The sequence below is a fragment of the Rhinoderma darwinii genome, chromosome 3 (assembly GCF_050947455.1).
Source record: "Rhinoderma darwinii isolate aRhiDar2 chromosome 3, aRhiDar2.hap1, whole genome shotgun sequence".
Classification (NCBI taxonomy): Eukaryota; Metazoa; Chordata; class Amphibia; order Anura; family Rhinodermatidae; genus Rhinoderma; species Rhinoderma darwinii.
In genome coordinates this window covers 61,632,197-61,650,030 of record NC_134689.1, presented here as the reverse complement: position 1 = coordinate 61,650,030, position 17,834 = coordinate 61,632,197, and the positions used below count along the sequence as shown (strand labels likewise).

Sequence of the window (17,834 nt, the reverse complement as noted above, 5' to 3'; positions counted from 1 at the left end):
TTTTAAAAAAACATTTTCACCATGGCTAAAATTTGACCATGCCATTCTCCCTCAAAAAGAATTAAAGGGTTTTTCCAGCCCCTAAAAATTGAAGGCCTATTTTCAGGATAGGCCATCAATAGCTGATGGGTCGGGGTCCTACTGTCGGGACCCGGGCCGATCAGCTGTTTTGAAGGGGTCACAGTGCTCATTCGAGCGCTGCTTTCCCTTTATTTTCCTTACTTGATTACACTCTGAATCGCCGACACAGCAGCAGCGGGGGCGGATCACAGTAATGCATTCTGACATTGAAGTCAATGAAAGAACAGGCTGCAATACCTGTGGATCGCCGCTACTTACGTGTCGATGATTCAGTGAGGAACTAGAAATAAAAGGGAAGCAGCGCTTGTACGAGGGCTGCGGCCCCTTCAAAACAGCTGATCTGCCGACCCCGATCCAATTCGTAGGGGCTGAAAAACCGGACTCCCCTTATAAATGCACAAAGATATGTTCTCTCCCTGTATCTCTTCCTGTTTAATTTACCCTTCCTCAAGTTCCAGCATTTTCTTACCTCTCCTGAAAATGTTACTTCACATATTTTATATTCTACTGAAACCTATAACCAATAGGGATCTTCATCCATGTTATGCTCGTCCCTAATTTGTCATTAACATTCTCAACAAAAATAAAAACATCTTACATTCTCCTATATCACTTTTTGGTTATGATCAAATACTTGATTTTTTTGGGTTATGCCCCGACAAGATATAAAAGAAGAGCTTTATATACTTTAGGTGTAATGCAAAAATAAAATATAGACTTAAATGTTATTACCAGCAATGTGCTCTTCACTACGAACATCTTCTAAAGCCTAAAGAAAAAAAACAAAGAAGCAATGAGTAAAGTATTAAAAAGAAATGCAGTAATTCTATGGAATTCTAGAACAGCTACAAGATCAAGATCTTCTTATGTATTTCAAATTGCTAATATATTATATATAATCTATCAGTATGTTTTTGGAGTGGGGGAGGAAATCGGTGTGGCCAGACTACACTGCCGTTGTGATTTAAACAATTCCGAGTGTTCATAAGGATAATTGGCCAGTATCAATGCACAAAACGATGAATAATAAAAGTATTGTTTATCCTTGAAGAAAATTGATATGAAATAAATAAATATTATCCTTATTGTTTATTGATTTGTAAAAAGTAGATGGTCCACTCCAAAATAAATGGGTTGTTTAACCTCTTCCCGCGCTACGCCGCAACAGTACGTCCTCGAGAGGGCTTGCTTCCCGCACCAGGACGTACAGTTGCGGACCGGTCCCCAAGGCACACTGTCCTAACGGACAGTGTCCGGGAATCGGGAGGTCAGCTGTCCCCACAGCTGTCACTCCAGTCTTGCCGGTCAGCGGACCATCGCCGCTGATTTTGGCAATTAACCCCTTAAATTTGGCGACCGACGGATTAAATGGGTTTGAAGCATATCGGCAGCCCCCACGAAGTGACTGTGGGGGCTGCCAATGCTTGTCATGGCAAACGGAGGCTACACAATGGGCTTCGGGTTGCCATGTACGGACTGTCACGTCACAATGACAGTTAGAATACATTACAATACGTAGGTAGCGTAATGTATTATAGCAGAGATCAGAGCTGCAAGTCCTCAAGTCCCCTAGTGGGACAAGTACAAAAAGTAAAAAAAGTTAAGAAAAGTGTAAAAATAAAAGTGTAAAAATAAAAGTTATGTTAGAAAAAAACAAGAAATGCTTCTTTTCCTATAAGTCTGAGACTGAAAACGTTAAAAAAAAAGTACATATATTTGGTATCACCGCATTCGTAATGACCCAAACTATAATGTTATTTTTCCCGCACGATGAACACCGAGAAAAAACATCTATAAAAAACTATGCAGGAATCACTATTTTTTGGTCACCACCCATACTAAAATAGAGAATATAAAGTGATCAAAGTCGCATGTACCCGAAAATTGTACCAATAAAAACTACAACCCATCCCGCAAAAAACAAGCCCTTACACAGCTTGTTTGACTAATAAATAAAAAAGTTATGGCTCCCAGAATATGGTGACACAGAAAATAAATTATTTTAAAACAAAGTGATGTTATTGTGCAAACGCTGCAATACATAAAAAAAACTATATACATTTGGTATCGGCGTAATCGTATCGACCCGAAGAATAAAGTCAAATGTCATTTATAGCGCACGGTGAATGCTGTAAAAAATATAAACTAAAAAACATATACATGGCATCGCCATACCCGGGAGAACCCGCTTAACGTTTTATGAGCTATTTTGTCTTCAGTGGCACAAACTGGGTACAACATATTATGCACTAAAATGGCATATCAGTGGAAAGTTGCAATTTTCACTTTGAACTATCCGCTGCGCATATACCCCTTTGCGCACCACGACTTAATAGCACATCGCGGTGAGGAGGTTGATGTGTGGAGCCGGCTCACGTGCTGAGCCTGATCCATACGCTGCGGGTCTCAGCTGTGTATTACAGCTGACACCCGTGACTAACAGACAGGAACAGCGATCGTGCTTTTACAGAAACCTGTAAAATTAACAATACACTGCAATACATTAGTAAAATGATCGCTGGTTCAAGTCCCAATAGGGGACTAATAAAATGTGTAAAATAATTAAAGTTATTAGTAGTGAGACAAAAAAAAACCTTAAAAGTAAAAAAAAAAAACACTTTTCCCATTTTTCTTATAAAGTAATGTCAAAAAATAAAAAAACAAAAAAAAATTGGTATTGCTACGTCTGTAAAATTCTGAACTACTACAATATACAGTTATTTAACTTGCACGGTAAACACTGTAAAAAAATGTATAGAAAACAATGTATAACAACTTTTTGATCACTTTTTATGCACCAAAAAATGGTACCAATAAAACCAATAGCTCGTCCCACAAAAAATTAGCCCTCGTACCGCTCAAATTGATTGGTGAAACAAAACAATTTTTTATTTTAACAAACAGATTTTTCTTTGTAAAAGTAGTAAAATATAAAGAACAACTACCGTATCTTTCGGACTATAAGGCGCACCTGACCATAAGACGCACCCAGGTATTGGACAACAGAAAAAAAGAAAAAAATTAAAGCCAAAACTTCTTTTATATTTTTTTTTATCGATTGAGCGGTGTGAGGTCTTATTTTGTTGCGGGACGAAATTCTTTTATTTTTTACATTGTGCTTGGGGAAAAATGGGAAAAGGTTTTTTTATTAACATTCCTAAAAACGTATCTAACATTTTTTTTTTTTTTTTACACATTTTTTTAGTTCCCCTAGGGGACTTGAACCAGCAGCCACTTGGTTACATGTAGAGTTACTGAAACAGCGTAACTACACTGTTTCCCTAACTCCAATAGTAGTGAATGGCAGTTTTGGAAGCAGCGTAGCATGCGAGCTACGCTGTTTAGGTAACTACTGTTCAGTTCTATGGAAGTTACGGAAACAGCGTAGCTCAGTGGCCGGGACAGCACAGAAATCTAGAACGGGGTTTAGGGGGCCCCGTTCTAGAGATAGGTGCGGGTCCCAGAGGTGGGACCTGCATCTATCTGACATTTATGACATATCCTGTGGATATGTCATAAATGTCCTTCATAGAAAAACCCCTATAAATGCCGCAGTCGCTACTGACCATGGCATTTAACTAGTTAAAGGGGGTTTGCCATAAAACACATGAATCCCCTATCCACAGAATAGGGGCTACATGTGAGATCGCTGGGGGTCCGACCGCTGGGACCCCAGCAATAAGGAGAACAGGGGAGCGAAAATCACCCAGAGCGCTACATGAGAAGCCTGAACTTCCGGGTTCTGTGTCCGGCTTATCTGTTCCGCAGCTCCATAGAGACTAATGGAGAGCTGCTCGCGCATGCGCAGAAGAATCCCATTGATCTCTATGAAGCTGCCGGACACAGAACGCGGAAGTCATAGCTTACCATGCAGCGCTCTTGGTAACTTTCGGTCCCCGTTCTCCTTATCGATCACACATGTATCATACATGTGTTTTATGGCACCATACATCACCCCCCTCCAGCTCCATGATGTGCCGGCACGTCATGGGTCGGGAAGGGGTTTAGTAATGAAGCGGTCATGGCGCCCGGCGATGCCGGGTCCCTTGACTGCGGACAGTAAGACGCAGGGACTTTTTAGCAAGATTTATTCTTGCTAAAAACTGCGTCTTATAGTCCGAAAAATACGGTATATGAACTTAGTATCACCGTAATTGTATTAATCCGCAGAATAAAGTAAAGTTTTCGATTTTAACCACACGGCGAAAGCCGTAAAAACAAAACCCCCAAAAAATGGAGGAATCACAGTTTTTCTCATTTCAGCCCCCAAAGAATTTTTTTTCAGTTTCCCAGTACATTTGATGGTAATTTAAATAGTGTCAATAGAAACTACAACTCCTCCTGCAAGAAATATGCCCTCACATCACTCTATTGACGGAAAGAGAAAAAAGTTATGGCTCTTGGAATGCTGGGAGTGAAAAACGAAAATAAGAAAGCAAAAATGGATCAGTCCTGGAAGGGTTAATTAATTTGTAATGACAAAAATGTATGACCACGTGTGGGGTATTTCCGTACTCGGGAGAAATTGCTTTACAATTAGGGTGTTTTATCTCATTTATCCCTTGTGAAAATAAGAAAATTCAACATTTTAGTGGAAAAAAAAGTTATATTAATTTGCGCGGCCTAACTCTAATAAATTATGCAAAAGAACTGTGGGGTCAAAATGCTAACTTTACCCCTAGAAAAATTCCTTGAGGGGTGTAGTTTCTAGAATGGGGTAACTTTTGAGGTATTTCCACTGTTTAGGTCCCTCCAGGGCGTTGCAAACGTGACATGGCACCGAAAACCATTCCAGCGGAATCTGTGCTCCAAAATCCAAGGCGCTCCTTCCCTTCTGAGCCCTGCTGTGGGTCCAATCAGCAGTTTATTACTGCATGTGGGGTATTGATGTAATCGGGAGATATTGCTTTACAAATGTTGGGGTACATTTTTTTCTTTATTCCTTGTAAATATTAAAAATGTCTATGTTTTTTCAGAAAAAAAGTAGATTTTAATTTTTACAGACTAATTCCAATATATTTAGCCAAAAACCTGTCTGGTCAAAATGCTAACTATACCCCTAGATAAATTCCTTGAGAGGTGTAGTTTCCAAAATGGGGTAACTTTTGGGGTGTTTCCACTGTTTTGGCACCACAAGACCTCTTTAAACCTGACAAGGTGCCTAAAATATATTCTAAAAAAAAGGAGGCCCAAAATCCACTAGGTGCTCTTTTGCTTTAAAGGCCTGTGTTTCAGTCTATTAGATCACTAGGGCCACATGTGGGATATTTCTAAAAACTCCAATAATATCTAAGCAATAAAATATTGAGTTGCATTTCTCGGGTAAAACCTTCTGTGGTACAAAAAAAATGTATTACAAATTAGGGATGTCACGATACCAGAATTTGGACTTTGATACCGATACTTCGTTTAGTATTACATAGTTACATAGTTAGTACGGCTGAAAAAAGACACATGTCCATCAAGTTCAACCAAGGGAAGGGAAAAGGGAAGGAAAAATTTCTACACATAGGAGCTAATATTTTTTTGTTCTAGGAAATTATCTAACCCTTTTTTAAAGCCATCTACTGTCCCTGCTGTGACCAGCTCCTGCGGTAGGCTATTCCATAGATTCACAGTTCTCACTGTAAAGAAGCCTTGTCGCCTCTGCAGCTTGAACCTTTTTTTCACCAGACGGAGGGAGTGCCCCCTTGTTTTTTGAGGGGGTTTTACAAGGAACAGGATTTCACCATATTTTTTGTATGTGCCATTAATATATTTATATAAGTTAATCATGTCCCCCCTTAGTCGTCTTTTTTCAAGGCTAAATAGGTTTAATTCTTTCAATCTTTCCTCATAACTTAAATTCTCCATGCCCCTAATTAGCTTCGTTGCTCTTCTTTGTATTTTTTCCAACTCCAGGGCATCCTTTCTATGAACTGGAGCCCAGAACTGAACTGCATATTCTAGATGAGGCCTCACTAATGCTTTGTAAAGTGGTAATATTACATCCCTGTCCCGCGAGTCCATGCCTCTTTTAATACACGACAATATCCTGCTGGCCTTTGAAGCAGCTGATTGACACTGCATGCTGTTATTGAGTTTATGATTTACAAGTACACCCAGATCCTTCTCAACAAGTGAATCCGCCAGTGTAGCTCCCCCTAGGACATATGATGCATGCAGGTTGTTGGTACCCAGATGCATAACTTTACATTTATCTACATTAAACTTCATCTGCCAAGTGGACGCCCAAACACTTAGTTTGTTTAAATCTGCCTGCAATTCATGAACATCTTCCATAGACTGAACTATATTACATAGCTTGGTGTCATCTGCAAAAATAGAAATAGTGCTATTAATCCCATCCTCTATATCATTAATAAATAAGTTGAATAATAGTGGTCCCAGCACTGAACCCTGGGGTACACCACTTATAACCGGTGACCATTCAGAGAAGGAATCATTGACCACAACTCTCTGGATATGGTCCTTGAGCCAATTCTCAATCCAATTACAAACGATATTTTCTAAACCTATAGTCCTTAATTTACCCATTAGGCGTCTATGGGGGACAGTGTCAAATGCCTTTGCAAAGTCCAAAAACACTAAATCCACAGCGGCCCCTCTGTCTAGACTTCTGCTCACCTCTTCATAAAAACAGATTAGGTTAGTTTGACAACTTCTGTCCTTAGTAAAACCGTGCTGGCTGTCACTTATAATGCTATTTATTGTCACATAATCCTGTATATAGTCCCTCAATAGCCCCTCAAACATTTTCCCCACGATGGATGTTAAGCTTACTGGTCTATAATTACCTGGGGAAGACCTAGAGCCCTTTTTGAAAATAGGCACCACATTTGCGCTGCGCCAGTCCCTTGGCACTATACCAGTCACTAGAGATTCTCTGAATATTATGAAAAGGGGGACAGAAATAACTGAACTGAGCTCTTTAAGAATTCTAGGGTGTAACCCATCTGGTCCCGGGGCCTTGTGCACATTTATTTTATTTAATTTAGCTTGGACCATCTCTACATTCATCCAATTCAGTATATCAACTGATATATTAACAGCACTGGCAGCGGCTACATCAGCTGCTCTTTCTTCAGTTGTATATACAGAGCTAAAGAACCCATTTAGTAACTCTGCCTTCTCTTGATCCCCTGTGATCAACTCCCCATTACCATTATCTAGGGGTCCTACATGTTCAGACCTTGGCTTTTTAGCATTTATATACTTTTTGGGGATTTGTTTTACTATCCTTGGCCACCTGCCTTTCATTTTGTATTTTTGCTAATTTTATTAAATTTTTACAGATTTTATTAAGCTCTTTATATTTTACAAAGGCTACAGCTGTACCCTCAGATTTGTCATGTATTGCCCCTTTCACAGAAGGTGTAAGCCATGTGGGGTTTAATATGAGTCGTTTATACTTGTTACCTATAGGAATAAATTTTGCACTATAATAACTCAAAGTAGATTTGAAAATCTCCCATTTATCATTTGTTCCATTATTTGACATTAGTTCTTCCCAGTCCATATCCTGAATAGCAGCCCTCATCCTGGGGAAATTGGCTTTCTTAAAATTAAATGTTTTTGCCCTCCCAGCCTGCGTTTGTTTTTTACAGTATAGGTAAAATGTAACTATATTATGATCACTGTTACCGAGGTTTTCACGAACATTGACATTCCCAACAAGATCTGCATTATTAGAAATGACCAGATCCAACAGAGCTTCACCTCTAGTCGGGTCTTCCACAAACTGGCCCATAAAATTTTCCTGCAACAGGTTGAGGAAATGTCTCCCCTTTGCAGTTGAAGCCGAACCATGACACCAATTAATATCCCGGAAATTAAAATCTCCCATTATCACTACAGTACCCGCCTGTGCAGCCCGCTCCATCTGTTTATATAGCTGAACATCCATCTCCTCAGTTATATTGGGGGGGTCTATAGATTACACCAAAAGTAATTTTTTCAGTGTTTAGCTCCCTTTCTAGTTCCACCCACAAGGTTTCAACCTCCTCACAGTCTTCACCCACTATTGTCTCTTTCACACTCGCCTTCATATCATTTCTCACATACAGACATACACCACCACCTTTCCTATTTGCCCTGTCTTTCCGAAAAAGTGTAAAACCCTGTAGATTTACAGCCCAGTCATGTGAAGAGTCCAGCCATGTTTCAGCAACACCAACTATATCTATATTTTCTTCCAGTATCAAGGCCTCCAGCTCCCCCATTTTGCTTGCTAGACTTCTGGCATTTGTGAACATACACTTTAACTTGCCTGTCAGTTTTTCACTTTTATTATCAGAAATGTGATTTGACATTAATCGGGCCTTTTTATTTACACTGATGTCTTGTAACGAAAGGATCTCCTTATCTTGTTGTCTAGTCCTCTCCCCACATTCTGTTTCTCCCCCCACCAATATAGTCTGACCCCTCTCTAACCTGGCTACCCCTTTTTTTTCTACATTGACCTCCCTATTGCGATTTCGATACCAAGTTCGATACTTTTGGCAACAGTAATAAAAAAAAATTCTTCCGTTTTCTGAGGTGAGGCGCAACGTGTGATGAATTTTGAACGCGCCTCACATTAATAGTAATTAATCCCATCATGTTTCTCAATCATAATGGGTTAATGTGCGAGGTACATATTAATGTGAGGAACATGGAGGTTAAATTCATCGCACCTAGCACCTTACATTAATAAGTGAATGAAAGCCGTGTTTATTTCATTTTTTTACAGCGTACACATCATAATTGATTCAAAAAAATTGTTGTGCGCGCCATTACTGAATGTGTATATTTTATGTATTGAGACTTATTTTAATGTTTATTGTAAAAAAGGTGAATGTGTATTTTTTTTTTAAATTTAACAATACTTTGTTTTTACTTTATTTTTAAACTTTAATGTACTGACATATATCAGATATGTGCCAGTACATTAGCCTGTGGACGGATAGCACACAGGCAGTTGTTAGGGCATACTTGGGTATGTCCTAACAACATGAAATATGGTAAGACAGCCCTGGGGTCCGTCAATAGTCCCTGTGCTGTCTGCCCATATATGGTATGGCCCTCGATCGCGTCACAGGAATTCCCTGTGACGCGATCCAGGGGCATCCCCCCTTCTCATTTTCCCCTGAATGCTGCAGTCAGCTGTGATCGCAGCATTCAGGGGAATAACGGCGGAGATGAGAGGTTTCTCTGATCTCCGCCGTTACAGAGCGGGGCTGCGGAAGTAATACAGTCATTGCCCCGCTCCTGACAGGAAGTGCGCGCGCGGTCAGCATGAGGAGGTGCGGCCGGCGCTGCACTAATGAGCGGCAGTTCAGGCACTGAGGACAGAACATGGGGGTGTTTTGCAGTGCGCCCGAAATGTTCTGTCTTCAGTGCTGCCGCTCATTAGTGCAGCGATGGCCGCATCGCATCATCCTGACCCCGCGAACTTATCATGACTCAGGAGTGGGGCTGTGGCTGAATTACACATGTATTACACAGCCACAGCCACGCTCCCATACATTCATGTATTACTATACTGAGCTGTGCGGCTGCGCAGCTCAGTATCGAAATACAGGAAATAGCGGTATCGAACCGTTTAGGGATGCACAGTATCGAAACAGTATCGAAGTTTCGATGCACCGTGCATCCCTATTACAAATGAATTTCGTCAAAAAATACAGTAAAAAAATTGTGTAGTAGCGTATTAGCCAGAAACAATATGCAATGTTAAATACTGTATTTAACATGGCAAAAAAAATAAAATTTGTAAATTTCACCTCTACTTTGCTTTCATTCTTGTGAAACTCCTAAGGGGTTAAAACACATTATGAATGCTGATTTGGATACTTTGAGGGGTGCAGTTTTCAAAATGGGGTGATTTATGGGGACTTTCTAATATATAAGGCCATCAAAGCCACTTCAGAACTGAACTGGTCCCTGAAAAAAATTGCCTTTTTAAATTTTCTTTAAAATAAGAGAAATTGCTGCTAAAGTTCTAAGCCTTGTAACGTCCTAGAAAAATGAAAGGATGTTCAAAAACGATGCAAACATAAAGTAGACATATGGGAAATGTTAACTAGTAACTATCTGTCTTACAAGCACATACATTTGAATTTAGAAAAATGCTAATTAAATTATCTCTACGTTTTGGTGTTTTTCACAAAAAATATTGAATTTATCGACAAAATTTGTTCACTAACATAAAGTACAATATGTCACGAAAAAAAAACAATCTCAGAATCGCTTGGATAGGTAAAAGCATTCCAAAGTTATTACCACATATAGTAACACATGTCATATTTTAAAATGAGGCTCTGTCATTTGGTCCAAAAGTGGCTGCGGCGGGAACGGGTTACAAAATAAAAATGAAGATAACTATATTTAGAGGGCATTAATAGATAAATTGATAAGCGTTGCAGTGATTAAAAAAAAAATAAACAACAGTATTGGGAAAACCCCTTTAAGAAAGTTACTGTTTGCTGCAAAATTACAAATAGTTAGAAAGTGGATTTCAAGTTGCCCCTTAGAAATCTAATTATGGAAACAAAATCTTGTAACCATAATAAAATATGAGAAGTTATATTATAATAGTATGGGGGTTCAATAAAGAAGTACTTTGTGGGAAAAATGGGAATGAAGTAGTTCTCAGACCGGTCTTGTATGTCAAATTGTTCATTGAATTTTTGTATGTATAATTGGAATTTGTGAATATTTGTTATGAATACAGAAATAAAAATATTTAAATATAAAAAAAATTGTCTGCTTTCAAGGATAGCAGCCATCTTTACTCGGTCACATTAGACACGGTGACGGCTTAACAATCCAACATAACTGTACGTTGGATTGCGTTATGACCTTTGAAACAGCGACATAACTATACGTAAAAAGGTCACCAAGTAGTTAACAATGCTTTACAGTTAGAATCTCTTTAGGATAATAACAACCTCTCAATTTATACTTTCCTCACATTCCTCTCAAAATGTAATCCTATACATAAAAATACACGAGTACAAAATAATTGGGGGGATATGCGTCTTATTCTAAAAAGGCAACTACAAATTCTTACTTGGAAAGTAGAAGACGATTTCTTATCTTTTCGACTTTGTGAGGAACTCTCTCTTGACGAATCACTAGATACAATTTTCCTGACTCGATTCAAAGCTGGACGTTTTCTAATGGATGAAGTTTTCTATAGAAAAAAACAAAATAATGAAACAACACAAGACACCTAGGTAGTCATGTTCCACTCAATGGCAATTACGAATTGAGCATTACAAGCACCCTCAAAGTAGCGCTGGGCAATTACGACCTAAACAAAATCACGATTAATTGAACATGTAACCTTGATTATGATAATTGAACGATTATTTAGGCCACATCTCTATTTGCGTGCCACGTCCCTATTTGCATACTACACCATTGAGTTAATATTTATCCCCTGAGCCTGCTGCATACTACTGTATATAATATACTCCCTGAAACTGCCCCCACAGTATATTGCCCCATAGTGCTCCCCACACAGTATAATGTCCCATAGCTGCCCCCACACATTATAATGCCCCTATAACTGCCTCCACACAGTATATTAACCCATAGTGCTCCCCACACAGTATATTGCCCCATAGTTGCCCCCACACATTTTAATGCCCCTATAACTGCCTCCACACAGTATAATGCACCCATAGCTGCTCCCACACATTATAATGCCCCTCATAAATGCCACCACAACATAATGCCCCCAATAACTGCATCCACAAAGTATAATGCCCCTATATTTGCCTCCACAGAGTATAATGTCTCCAGAGTAAAGTGCCCCTCATAACTGCCACCACACAGTATAATGCCGACAGGCTCAATGACGTTACTGCCTCGCGTCCAGCGATATATAGTGAATGGTGGAGCAGTTACCTTACAGCCCCCTGCTCTACCATTGGATTCAACTGTATCTGCGTCCTGAAGATGCAGATACTGTTTAAACCGGGAGAAAATAATTGATAAACCCAAAAGTCGCAAGATTCCTCCCGGAAGACAATTAATCTATCAATATGTTTTGAGAGTGTGAGAAGAAACCAGAGTACATAGAAGAAACAATACACTGGGAACTCACTCGCAAAGTAAAGTTTAGCAATGAAAATGTTAGCACAACCAAGCAACACCTTCCGTACAAAAAATGTATAATGAAGTACAGCACAAGTCAAAAGAGTTTTACAAAACCCCATTCACATGCAGTAAAAGAAAATCAGTACAGACTTTAGGGTAATCTGCAGATTTTCAAAGCCTCCTCATTTCAGGGGCTCAAAAGCAATTGGACAAATTAACATTACCATAAATAAAATGTTGTTTTTTTATTACTTTGTAGGGAATCCTTTGCAGGCAATGACTGCCTGAAGTCTGGTACCCATGGACATCACCAAAAGCTGGGTTTCCTCCTATGTGATGTATTGCCAGGCCTTTACTGCAGATGTCTTCAGTTGTTGCTTGTTTGTGGGTCTTTCTGTGCTTTGTCTTAAGCAAGTGAATTGCATGCTCGATCCGGTTGAGATCTTGTGATGGACTTGGCTATTGCAGAATATTCCACTTCTTTGCCTTAAAAAACTCCTGGGTTGCTTTCGCAGTATGTTTTTGGTCATTGTCCATCTATACTGTGAAGTGACGTCCAATCAACCTTGCTGCATTTAGTTGAATCTGAGCAGAAAGTATATCCCTGAACACTTCAGAATTCATCCGGCTGCTTCTGTCTTCAGTCACATCATCAATAAATACTAGTGACTCAGTGCCTTTGGCAGCCATGCATGCCCATGCCATCACACTACATCCACCATGTTATACATAGGATTTGGTGTGCTTTGGATCATGAGCCATTCCAAGCATTCTACATACTTTTTTCCTCCCATCATTCTGATACAGGTTGATCTCAATTTCATCTGTCCACAGAATGCTGTTCCAAAACTGGACTGGTTCTTTATATGTTGTTTAGCAAAGTCTAATCCGGCCTTTCTATTTTTGAGGCTGATTAATGGTTAACCTTGTGGTGAACCCTCTGTATTTTCTCTCATGAAGTCTTCCCTTTAAGGTAGACTTGGATACTGATACACCTACTTCCAGGAGAGGGTTTTCCACTTGTGTAGATGTTGTGAAGGGGTTTTTCTTCACCATGGAAAGGATTCTGCGATCATCCACCACTGTACATGGACATACAGGCCTTTTGGAGTTCACGAGATCACCAGTGCGCTCTTTTTTGTCTAAAATTTACCAAACTGTTGATTTGGCCACTCCTAACATTTGTGCTATGTCTCTGATGTTTTTGTTTTTTTTCATTTTTCTCAACCTAATGATGGTCTGTTTTCACTTTCATTGAGAGCTCCTTTGACCTCATGTTGTGGGTTCACAGCAACAGCTTCCAAATGCAAATGCCACACCTGGGATCAACTCCAGACCTTTTACCTGTTTAATTAATGATGGATTAACGAGGGAATAGCCCATGCAGCCCATTAAATAGCTTTGGAGATAATTGTCCAATTACTTTTGGTCCCTTGAAAAAGAGGCAGCTACATATTAAAGAGCTGTAATTCATATACCTTTCCTCAAATTAGGATGTGAATACCCTCAAATTAAAGATGAGAATCTGCACTTTAACCCCATATTGATTATATAACTGTATATTTAATATGTTTTGGTAAACAGCTAAAATGCCAAAACTTGTGTCACAGTCCAAATAATTCTGGACCTAACTGTATGTCCTGGATTTCTTCTGGATTTTTGTCACAACACATGGTATAATCTGCCTCAAAATCCACACGTGCATTTACAATCCAAGAAGAACTCTTTGGCTTGTTACAGTAACAAGGCAAAACTTTAAAGTAACTAAAAATAACAGATACAGGAACATCCAAAAGAGTTAGAAAAATAAAAAAGAGAAATTAACAGAACCCAATAGTTAGCATGCATGTTCATATAGTCTGTGTTCCTGGGCTTTGTAGAGACAATAATACACAATCCAGTATTTTGTAATGGTCTCCAAAACCAGTGACAATGTTTCGGGTTTAGTCTCTTGGCCTCGTTCACATCGGCGTTGGTTTCTGTTCATGTGTTCCGTTGTAGCTTTCCGTCGGAGGAATGCATGAATGGAAAGCCAAACTGAAAACAAAGCTTCCGTTTGCATTACCATTGATTTCAATGGTAATGCCTCCATTGCAAATGGTTTTCGCTTGTCTACGTCTACGTTCCGTAAGGTGTCAGTTTTTTTAGCGGAAACAATAGCGTAGTCACAAACCTTATGGAACGGAGACAAATGCAAAACATTTGCAACGGAAGAATTACCAAAAAAAAAATGGTAATGCAAACAGAATCTTTGGTTTCCGTTTATGGGTACCTCCGAATGAAAGCTGCAACGGAACCCATGAACGGAAACCAATGCTGATGTGAACACAGCCTTACTTGTATAAATTGATCTCTTGGGGCAGGTTCTTAGGACCTAATGTTTTCACTAAACCTGCCAATCTCAAACATAAGGAAAGGGCATTCTCGTTTCTATACCGGTGTTAAACTTAATCCCAACACTAGCTATACACTACACTATACAAATTACAATTGTACATTTACAGAACATAAATTCTAACAGACACACATCAAATAATTGAAAGACCCATAGAAATTCAGATATGTCCATGTGCATCCCAAAACCTATAGTGAACCTCATCTGTACGTCACTGTTGACCGCAAAGATATCAATATATCCACTGGAGACTTAAACTATATCCTATGGAGTTTAACTTGAATAGCAAGATTAGAGGTGAATCAAATGGTATGGGAACATTTAATGAGCCCCGGGAAAGCATTTGCCACCAGCTTGAAATAATGACATTGCACAAATTTAAAGAGTATGAATCAAAAGAATAATAATTTAGTCCATAAATGTCCAGTGTGGTCCTAAACAGGTTCTAGCGGCTGTAGAATGATAGAATTCTTAATGTTATATGCAGAGTAGAAACTCCATGAGAAATACCCTTTTCACCTGATAGGAAATATATTTGTATTTACCTTAGCCAATGTTCCCTTTGATTCTACAGTTTCTAAGATAGATTAAAAGACAAAAGTAAGTACATAGAAAATGCACAGGAAATGTTTCATATTAAACCAAGTTTTGTGAAGTAACATATATTTAAAAAAAACATTTTCACCATGGCTAAAATTTGACCATGCCATTCTCCCTCAAAAAGAATTAAAGGGTTTTTCCAGCCCCTAAAAATTGAAGGCCTATTTTCAAGATAGGCCATCAATAGCTGATGGGTCGGGGTCCTACTGTCGGGACCCGGGCCGATCAGCTGTTTTGAAGGGGTCGCAGTGCTCATTCGAGCGCTGCTTTCCCTTTATTTTCCTTACTTGATTACACTCTGAATCGCCGACACAGCAGCAGCGGCGGCGGATCACAGTAATGCATTCTTTTGGGTTATGCCCAGACAACATATAAAAGAAGAGCTTTATATACTTTAGGTTTAATGCAAAAATAAAATATAGACTTAAATGTTATTACCAGCAATGTGCTCTTCACTACGAACATCTTCTAAAGCCTAAAGAAAAAAAACAAAGAAGCAATGAGTAAAGTATTATAAAGAAATGCAGTAATTCTATGGAATTCTAGAACAGCTACAAGATCAAGATCTTCTTATGCATTTCAAATTGCTAATATATTATATATAATCTATCAGTATGTTTTTGGAGTGGGGGAGGAAATCGGTGTCGCCAGACTACACTGCCGTTGTGATTTAAACAATTCCGAGTGTTCATAAGGATAATTGGCCAGTATCAATGCACAAAACGATGAATAATAAAATTGAAGAAAATTGATATGAAATAAATATTATCCTTATTGTTTATTGATTTGTAAAAAGTAGATTGTCCACTCCAAAATAAATGGGTTGTTTAATCTCTTCCCGCGCTACGCCGCAACGGTACGTCCTCGAGAGGGCTTGCTTCCCGCACCAGGACGTACAGTTGCGGACCGGTCCCCAAGGCACACTGTCCTAACAGACAGTGTCCGGGAATCGGGACGTCAGCTGTCCCCACAGCTGAAACTCTAGTCTTGCCGGTCAGTGGACCATCGCCGCTGATTTTGGCAATTAACCCCTTAAATTTGGCGACCGACGGATTAAATGGGTTTGAAGCATATCGGCAGCACCCACGAAGTGACTGTGGGGGCTGCCAATGCTTGTCATGGCAAACGGAGGCTACACAATGGGCTTCGGGTTGCCAGGTACGGACTGTCACGTCACAATGACAGTTAGAATGCATTACAATACGTAGGTAGCGTAATGTATTATAGCAGCGATCAGAGCTGCAAGTCCTCAAGTCCCCTAGTGGGACAAGTACAAAAAGTAAAAAAAAGTTAAGAAAAGTGTAAAAATAAAAGTGTAAAAATAAAAGTTATGTTAGAAAAAAACAAGAAATGCTTCTTTTCCTATAAGTCTGAGACTGAAAACGTTAAAAAAAAAGTACATATATTTGGTATCACCGCATTCGTAATGACCCAAACTATAATGTTATTTTTCCCGCACGATGAACACCGAGAAAAAACATCTATAAAAAAACTATGCAGGAATCACTATTTTTTGGTCACCACCCATCCTAAAATAGAGAATATAAAGTGATCAAAGTTGCATGTACCCGAAAATTGTACCAATAAAAACTACAACCCATCCCGCAAAAAACAAGCCCTTACACAGCTTGTTTGACTAATAAATAAAAAAGTTATGGCTCCCAGAATATGGTGACACAGAAAATAAATTATTTTAAAACAAAGTGATGTTATTGTGCAAACGCTGCAATACATAAAAAAACCGATATACATTTGGTATCGCCGTAATCGTATCGACCCGCAGAATAAAGTCAAATGTCATTTATAGCGCACGGTGAATGCTGTAAAAAATATAAACTAAAAAACATATACATGGCATCGCCATACCCGGGAGAAAACGCTTAACGTTTTATGAGCTATTTTGTCTTCAGTGGCACAAACTGGGTACAACATATTATGCACTAAAATGGCATATCAGTGGAAAGTTGCAATTTTCACTTTGAACCATCCGCTGCGCATATACCCCTTTGCGCACCACGACTTAATAGCACATCGCGGTGCGGAGGTTGATGTGTGGAGCCGGCTCACGTGCTGAGCCTGATCCATACGCTGCGGGTCTCAGCTGTGTATTACAGCTGACACCCGTGACTAACGGACAGGAACAGCGATCGTGCTTTTACAGAAACCTGTAAAATTAACAATACACTGCAATACATTAGTAACATGATCGCTGGTTCAAGTCCCAATAGGGGACTAATAAAATGTGTAAAATAATTAAAGTTATTAGTAGTGAGACAAAAAAAAACATTAAAAGTTAAAAAAAAAAAACACTTTTCCCATTTTTCTTATAAAGTAATGTCAAAAAATCAAAAAACAAAACAAAATAGGTATTGCTACGTCTGTAAAATTCTGAACTACTACAATATACAGTTATTTAACTTGCACGGTAAACACTGTAAAAAAATGTATAGAAAACAATGTATTACAACTTTTTGATCACTTTTTATGCACCAAAAAATGGTACCAATAAAACCAACAGCTCGTCCCACAAAAAATTAGCCCTCGTACCGCTCAAATTGATTGGTGAAACAAAACAATTTTTTATTTTAACAAACAGATTTTTCTTTGTAAAAGTAGTAAAATATAAAAAAACAACTACCGTATTTTTCGGACTATAAGGCGCACCTGACCA

The 17,834-nt window shown here is 39.0% G+C and overlaps 1 long non-coding RNA gene across 1 annotated transcript; it reads right to left on the bottom strand.

Annotated features, from left to right (window-relative positions):
* Positions 1-11,139: 11,139 nt before the first annotated feature.
* On the bottom strand, positions 11,140-15,640 carry LOC142750996 (uncharacterized). Its single transcript, XR_012882673.1, has 3 exons — positions 15,602-15,640; positions 15,109-15,140; positions 11,140-11,257 (listed from the first exon to the last, which is right to left on the bottom strand). It is a non-coding gene; the product is annotated as an uncharacterized LOC142750996 (long non-coding RNA).
* Between the last annotated feature and the right edge of the window lie 2,194 nt (positions 15,641-17,834).